The 8,307-nt window shown below is 44.3% G+C and overlaps 1 protein-coding gene across 1 annotated transcript in view; it reads left to right on the top strand.

The window, feature by feature from the left end:
- The first annotated feature begins 7,809 nt into the window (after positions 1–7,809).
- Positions 7,810–8,307, top strand: part of HAS2 (hyaluronan synthase 2) — a 26,059-nt gene continuing 25,561 nt past the window's right edge. Inside the window, exon 1 of the mRNA XM_019552383.1 lies at positions 7,810–7,948. The gene's annotated coding sequence lies outside the window, so the exon portion shown is untranslated. The remainder of the gene's footprint in view (positions 7,949–8,307) is intronic.

Here is an 8,307-nt window from a genome sequence, read left to right as displayed (position 1 = left end):
CCTTATTTTCAGGCCCATGTCTTTCCCTAAGGACAATATTTACCTCTTACAGTTACCTATTACTGCTTGTAGTGTTTATAATAAACATTAAAACATACTGACTCAAACATATCCCATCTTTCATAAAACTTCTCTGTTCAAAAATGTTCAAGAGAAACAAAAAAAATGCTCATATGAAAGATGGCGTATAGTGATGTTGATCTGTGTTATCTGGAGCTTCCTAAACTTAGACTCCAACATATGTTTGGAGTGAGCAAGTCCTAAAGCAGGTGTTCTTCAACTATGAATGGCCTCCCGCCCTCAGCAAGCCAAGCTCTAACTAGCAAGCATTGAGACCCCTGCCTTTATGGAGCTCAGATATCATTATTAGCATTATTTTGTTTTCTATTAAAAATGCAAACATCCCCATTTGTAGCATAAACCAGAAGGCTGTTACCTACTTTTGTGTCATTTTGCCATATAACACAGCCAATACAGAGCTTGGATATATGCACTTCCTTGAAAAATTGTTGGAAAGCTACAACTTTTCAAGTATGCTTAGCTTTTAAAGATAGATCGTTTCCTTCAAATCCTATAAAGCTTCTATTATAAACACTTTACATGTAAATGCCCAGAGCATCAGCAGCATCTTATCTGACTCTGTCTACAATAAAACTGGTAAGTGTTTTGGTAGATAAGGGAAATGCAGTGGATTTGAATATTGCTGGACTGGCTAGACCTCAGTACTTGGGCATCTATATACATGTTGGGGCGGGGAGGGGAACGGTGCTTTAATAAAATCGGCTCTGAGAGCAGCTCTAATTAAAACACCCACGGTGTCACATGTATTCAGCATCCCATGCTTCAAAATGGCCATGGGGTCACTAATTAAAGCACGTTCAATGAGTTTTAGTTAAAGTGCCCCACTGCCATTTTGAACTGTGGGGGCATTGGATACACATGATGTGGAGGCTGTTGGAGTCTGCTAATTAGCATTCTCCAGCAGACTCACAACAGACTTGTTTAATCAAGTCTGCTCCAACATGCGTTAATTAGCAGGCATCAGAGCAGAGTTCAATCACATGTATAGGTGCCCCTTGGGTCTGGTTTGGGAAGTTACATTTCAAGAAGGATGTAGAGAAACTGGAGAGGAGCAGGAAGGGAGTAACAAAGAAGATACAGGGCTTGGGATGGTATATAGATGAAAAAAAAGGAACTAGGTATATTTAGTTTGGAGAGAAGGTGTTATAAGGGGCCATGGTAACAGTTTTCAAATACTTGAGAGGCTGCCATAAGGCCAATGGAGAAAAATAGTTCTCTCTTGCCACCGAGACAATGGGTTTAAACTACATCCAAACAAACTTAAATTAAATCTGAGGGAAAACTTCCTACATGAAAGAAAGATATGGCGAAGGAAAAAGCTGGGTAGGGCAACTATGGGATTTCCTTCACCAGAAGTTTTCATGAGTAAGTTGGCATCTGTCTGGGATAATTTAGGAACAGCAAGTTCTACCTCTATGTAGGTTGGACTAAATGACCTTTTTGCAGTCCCTTCCAACCCTATGCTTCTATGAAAACAATCTCAGCTATTTTGGGTCAGTCTGTGCTCAGTCTTAATATTTTTTGTGAACTTCAAGCTCCCAGCGATGTTTACTTTATATCTGCACATGGCTTTCCAGTTAGCATTTCAACAGACCTTATGGGCCTGATTCTTCCACTTTTACAGCAGTTGATTCCCTGCAACTCCATTGCCTTCAACAGAATTTGCTACACATTGAAATATATGTGGAACATAACTGCGATGGCATAATTTAACCAGTTCTCAGGGTTACATAGACTGTAAGGACAGAAAGAGACATTTATAAACTCATTTTCCTTCCTGCATATCAAACTACGCCGGACTTTAGTGCTACATGCTAATTGCATGTGTACATGCACCCATGGTGTAACAATTATTTTCCAGCACTCACATCATTTTTGCAGATAAAAATATGCTTCTAAAATACAGAATGCAAAACAGGTCCATTGTTTTAGTTTCAGGCTCACCAACACAGAAATAAAACCACCACCTCACACATACTCGGTACTTCCTCGTTTTTTGCCTTCAAATACTAATTTACAGCACTACTTGGACCCGGGCTGCCAAGCCACAAATGACTCTTCAGTGTACCCACTGGGGCCCTTCATGGAAAATGTTATCAAAACTTCTTTTTTTGTTTTCTGTAAACACTGGGGATGTCTTTCCTGTGCTCATAAATAATACTGCAAGGGTGCTAGTTGGACTTCATAAGTGTTACTTCATGGACCAGAGGTTTTTCTTTTGAGCAAAAGTGTGATTCCGCAGTTCACCCTGGGGTGGATAAGTTGCTCTGGCTTGTTGGTTAGCACTGGCTACTCGTATGCTCTGGTGAGGAATGAGTGTGAGTTGTGAACTGGTCCATTTTGGCACAGTGTTTGGAGCTGATGTTCACATGATTTTGTCAGAGTTGCTGCTTTCTGGGATACTCCGTTCTGCATCCTTTGGTTCTAGCTGTGTCCTCCTTGCCTTTGAATCAGACCAATTTACCAAATAATCCAGATTGCTCAATAGGGTTGCCTTGACTTCACATTCCAGTAATATTTGTTGTCAACTGCAAATGTTATCATCAGTGGTGTAGGCTGTAGATTCACCCAAAGAACCTTGTCTGCCAATGTTATCATCAGGGATTTTTATATTTACTTCCTGATATTGCATAGTACCAGGCCTAAAAAAAATTCCCATGAAAAAACCCTGGAAAGGATCTCATTCAGGGATGTTTCTTCATTGACAGCTACTTTTTGAGATCTACCAACCAGGCTATTCTTAATCCACTTTACACATGCTTTATAGATAGCATGTGGTGGTAATGTTTTAATTAAAATAGTATGTGGTAGGAAGTGCAACACCTAAAAATCTAAGTATCTAGACAGCTACTTTTTCAGACAAACCCTTTATCTCATTAGAAAATGTAATCAATTTTGGTTGACAAGGCCTATTTTCCAGGACACTGGGCTGATTGGCATTAATTAAACACCCATAACTTAATTCTTTATCAAGTATCCTCTAATTAGCTCAGTTGTCTTATTGGCTCTGGTAGACTATCAGGAAAACATTAGCACTAGCTGTGGAAACATTAGCTCTAGCTGTGGAAAGCAATCAGCCCAATGTTGTTTGTTGAAACAAAGCTTGAATTTGATTTAAATGCTGCTGCCCTGGTAATAGAAACAAGACACAAAGAGTTTTCCCTCTCTCCTGAAGCCATTGTAAGTTTAGGATGCTCAAAGAACACAGGATGGGCCCGGTCCACCAGAGTCAATACTATGGTGTTCATACATGTATATTTGTAAGTGCATTAAAGGGACTTAAAATAAGAAACCTTTATGACAAGCTATCAAAAACAAGTCTAAACAATTTAAAGTCTGAAAACAAGCAGAGAAATTACAGTTCAAAACCAGTGTGGTTATAAAAAGAAACATTAGTATCAAAACTCCTAAGGAATTACACTTCACCTTTAAGTTATCTACACAAGATGTGCTCCAGGACTAGAGTGAAGGAAAAATGCATGAACTGTTCCTAGGTGAAGCCAGCTAGTGGTGTGTGTCAGAGGCCATCCCTACAAGTACAGCCACACTTATAACTTAGATAGTTATGAGCCAGCTGGGTTACAACCTAAACACTTCTTGCCTTTGTGTAGAGAAAAAAAAAACCTGATGGTAGGAAATCCATGTTTTAGGACATGCTCACATTATTTCATCAGCCTTGGTTATAACATACTTAAGATGTGCGGTCTTGGCAGAAACCAAGCTGTGGCTCTCTAGCTGGCCATGCTACAAATGCTGAGCATACTCAAAGAAGCTTGTCTACATCAGACTTTTGTGGGAGGTGGAGTCATACTGTGGATTTGATCAGACTTGTGTTGCTCTCCTTAGTCAGGTCTGTACTAGAAAGTTTTTCTGGCAGAGCTGTTCCAGCAAAACCCCTGATGTGGATACAACTTGGCTGACAGAGAAGGGGTTTTATCAGCTTAGGCCAGGTCTGTATTGACTGCTCTCTGCCAGCAGACAGCAGCTGCCACCCGCAAGCTGCCAGTGTTTGCATCGTTGCAGCTCTTTGTGGCTCCACTGCAGAAGTGGGGGCTGCCAGTGAAGTGCTGCATAGGCCGTTGAAAGGACTTCAGCACGAAGTGACTACTCAAGCTGGCTGCTGGATCAAAGCACAAGCCTTGCTTCATTCCACAGAAGTGGTTTAGCTCTCCTGGCAAAATTAGGGTTCTGCCACTGCAGAGGAGCTCCTGGGGTGGATCCACTCCAACTTTTGCAGGCCTGGCATTTTGTCAGTGAAAATACAAATTAGACTAGGCCTGATATTGCTTGGAGAGGGAGTGTGACTGCAGCAGCAGAAAACCCTCTTCTGTCAGCCTATGCTGTGTCTACATTAAGGGGCTCAGCTGAGGTACTGGAACAGCAGAGGTTCTGTAGTGAAAGCAAGCTCACTGATATCTAGACCTGCTCTGGGCAAAGTTAGATGTGTCAGTGGCCAGGGTCCTGTCTACATTAACAACCCTAGACCTGCTCTCAACAACAGGCAGTTTCCTGAACAAAAAGTTTTTTGTAAAAATATGTCTCTACACACACACCTTGTAGTCACGGATCATTGCTTTTTTAACCCACCATAGGTATCTGTGCATCCGTTACAATATATGCACCCATGGAACTGCACTCCCACACACCCGTCCACAAGGCATTGTCTCTCTCAAACCCCTTGTCTTTTAATCCTGTCTCTGAATACGGGGTTTAAAACTCAGTTCATTTGCTGTCCCTTTTGCTGGAGGACCCACTGCTGCTGTCCTCATTCATCACTGTCTTCCAATCCAGTTGTCTCAACGTCCTCCTCGTTGTCTGTTTCCGGGGGTGGGGGGACTTGAAAGATCCTGTGCTGAGTGTCCCTCTGCCAGGTGTATTTGGCTGCATCCTCACTGTCCTCTGCTACCAATTTCTGGTAATGGGCATTTTCCTCAGAATGCCTCAGTAAAGCATGGTTATATCAGGATGGCCAGATGTTCAAATGCATTCAGATACCTAAATAAAGCCCTTTCCCCCTACCTGCCTGTCTCACACCTATTGTCTCCCATTTCCTCTGATCCTCACTGCCATGCATTTGCATTTTCACAGACCTGCATTTTGCTTTTTGGCTTCTGTTCCACCCAGGGGAGCACACAAAACACAAGCAGACTCTCCCTACGCCTGGAGAAGTTGTGCCCAAGAGCGTGAAAAGAACTGTTTTTCCAACTATTTAGTTGGTCTAATAAAAGATACCGCATTTACCCAAAGAACCTTGTCTGCCTGCGTCCTTAGACCAGCACAGCTGCAGCCAACAACCCTAAATAAAGTGTCCATCTTTTGAGAAGTGCCCAGCATCAGTACTGCGGCAAGGAAATTTGGTGCCAGGGGCAAAGCCCGTGGTGGCAGCCTACGCACAGATCTGGGGGATACATGCCCCACCACATGCTTGGGATTGCACCCAGTGGCAGGAGCCACCTCCCCCCCATCCTCACATCCCTGAAAATCAGTCACTCACAGCTCCATCCCACACCCTGCCTACTCCGGCTGGGCAGCACCTGTTGGCACCCCTTCGCTTCATTGCCTGGGGCGGTCGCCCTGCTCGCCCCTGCCCCCGGCTACAGCACTGCTCAGCGTGCAGTAGCTCCTTTTTTTCTCACTGGCAACTGAGAAGAAAATCTGACCTCTTCCCTTAGGAACTTAGATGTATGCAGAGCTCTCTTAAAAGTCTGGCCACTTCAAGGTCTATTTAGATACCTAGACATAAACGTTGCTTCAGCCTTCATTACCATCAAATGTAAAGCAGTTTCCTGGCATGATTAGAACATAGTTGGGGATTTTTTCCTATGTGAAGAAGCAAGAACAACTGGGTGATCACTGATAACTCAGTGAGGAGTCATAACCACTTTTCACAATCCTGTTTAAACATAGCTTGTAGGCATGACTGTCTGGGAAAGTAACTGCTGCACTAAAACTAAAGAAAGGGCGCTAAGAAATGCTAAAATGTCCCTGCTCCCTGCAGCTGCTGAAGGCAGAGCAGTGACTCTTAGACTGCAGGAATGCATAGGTATAAATAGACTGTGTGCAGCCAGGTCACCTCCTTAGTGTAGTCAGAGACTTTTGAAAGCCTGGGGATTCGTCAGAGCAAAACTTGAGTCTGAGCTTTTATTATTTCCTAAACAGTGCCATCTGGTGGCCAGTTTGAAAAAAAGCTGCAGGGACTCTCCCAAAAAATGCAATGTTCTCCAAATTTGGGGGTGATTTATAGTGAGGTAGCAAGAGGGTATACAGATAACGATCTTGGGTAGCCTGGGGAATAATAGCTCCAGACCACCGCAACTTTGGAAGCAGATGGCTGGTATACTGCTAACCCATATCTGCTTACCTGCAGGGTTCAATGTATCAGGGCACAGAGTGAGAGTAGGGGCTGAGGGTCCTTGTGCAAAATTGCGCTGCTGAAGTAACATACAGCATGTCTCGGGGACGTATTTAGGAGCGGTGTTGATTTGAGACAAAAAAGAAATGCAAAACGCTAGAACTCTTGGTTTGGAGAGGACACCTTTTATTTAACCAACTAAGAAATGGTTCAGAGATGATACCTTTTTATTAGCCCAACTAAGAAATTGCAAAAAAAAAGTATTGTTTTTAAAAGTTCTCAGAAAAAAAAAAGATTTTTTTGGGGTGATTTCTTAGTTGGTCTAATAAAAGGTATCATCTTTGAAGCAAGAGCTCTAGAGTTTTGCATTTCATACAGGATGTCTGGGATTTTAACTGCAACCACACCACAGCAGTCATTGCAGTGGGAACCTTCCCATACTGCACGTTACAGAAAGTGAATCTTGGAAGAGATCATGGCTGTAGAGAAGAGGATAGTTAATTCCTGGCAAGAAGGGGTGTCAATGCCTAACTCCATTGGACATTGAGCCATTCCCTTATACAATCTGACCCTGTGTAGAAAGCAGCTGTGGGGGGGAGGAGGCCCCCCCCCAAACCCCCAACCTAAAACCGTTCCCCCAACTGCAGTGAAAGGGATTTGAAAAAGCAAAGCTTTCCTCTCCTAACTGCTAGACATGAAAAAGGAAATCAGGTGATGGCAACATGTGTGTATTGCATTTCTCTGCAAATGTTTGCAATTAAGCTAATTGAATTCACTCCGCGGAACGGGTCCTACCGCCAAGTTAGTTTGAATGGGCAGTGGTTTTTTTTTTTTTTTTTTTTTTTGCTTCTCCCTTACAGGAGTTCCCTCCCTCTTCCCCGTCCCCATCCTCCGCCCTATTAAAACAAGTCGACCCCATAACGTGGAGTAAAGCAGCAGCAGAAAAGAAAAAGTCAGGACGTCTGGGAAATATTACCGGTTTGCTTTTGCTGCTGCTGCTCGGGAAGCCCAGGCATCACCAAAGAGCCTCGAGACTCATGCATCTCTACAGACATCTCCCAACTTTCAGAGCCTGCCTCGCAACTTCTTCAGGCTCCCGGCGAGCTGGGTTTGAAACAGGATCTTCAGCTCGATCGCGAGAAACCAGCCTCTAATTTATTATTTCCAAGAGATTTTTTTTATTTTTGTTTTTTAAGAAACTTTGGGCTGGAAACTTAAGGAGAAAAAAAAATTGGGGGAATAATAATAATAATAATAATAATAATAAAGTGGGGAGGGAAAAAAATGAGCAGAGCTCAGTAATTTTCAATCTTTTTTTTTTTCCTTCGAATCTTTTCCCTTGTCCCCCCAACCGCCCCTTGGGGGGGAAACACAAACACACACAACCCCCCCAGCAACAAAGTGCCATTTGATCTATTACCTCAATCTTGGAAACTATTCCGCGGGAGCCACAGCCTACCAGACCACACACGGGCTGAAGACCCTTGATGACCAAAGGGGAGCAGGACAAACAAGGTAGGTGATTGATTGATGGTGGCGGGGACGGAGGGCAACACAAGGGGCTTGGAAACCCCGACTTGGACGGGACAGAAAGCGGCGAGGTGTTTGTAAACCACGTCTAGGACTCCCCGGGGACCCGCTTCGCGGGTGTCTGCAGATCTCTCTTGGGACCTGCTCCTCTGCACCCCCAGGGATCTCTTTCCGGACCCGTTTCCTGCGGATCCCCGGGGACCGGGTCCGAGGCCGGTCCCTTTCCACCGGCTGAGCGGGGCCGGGGGCTCCTATGGACCCCGCGGCCCGCCCCGCAGGTTGCCCCGTCCCTGCCCCGGGGCCAGGTGCGCCGCGCTCGGCTCGGCTCGGCTGCAGCACCGCGC

Source organism: Crocodylus porosus, unplaced genomic scaffold, assembly GCF_001723895.1.
Source record: "Crocodylus porosus isolate Cpor-Errol unplaced genomic scaffold, CroPor_comp1, whole genome shotgun sequence".
NCBI classification, from domain to species: Eukaryota; Metazoa; Chordata; order Crocodylia; family Crocodylidae; genus Crocodylus; species Crocodylus porosus.
Note: the sequence above shows the minus strand (reverse complement) of the source record. Positions and strands in the feature narration are given on the sequence as shown.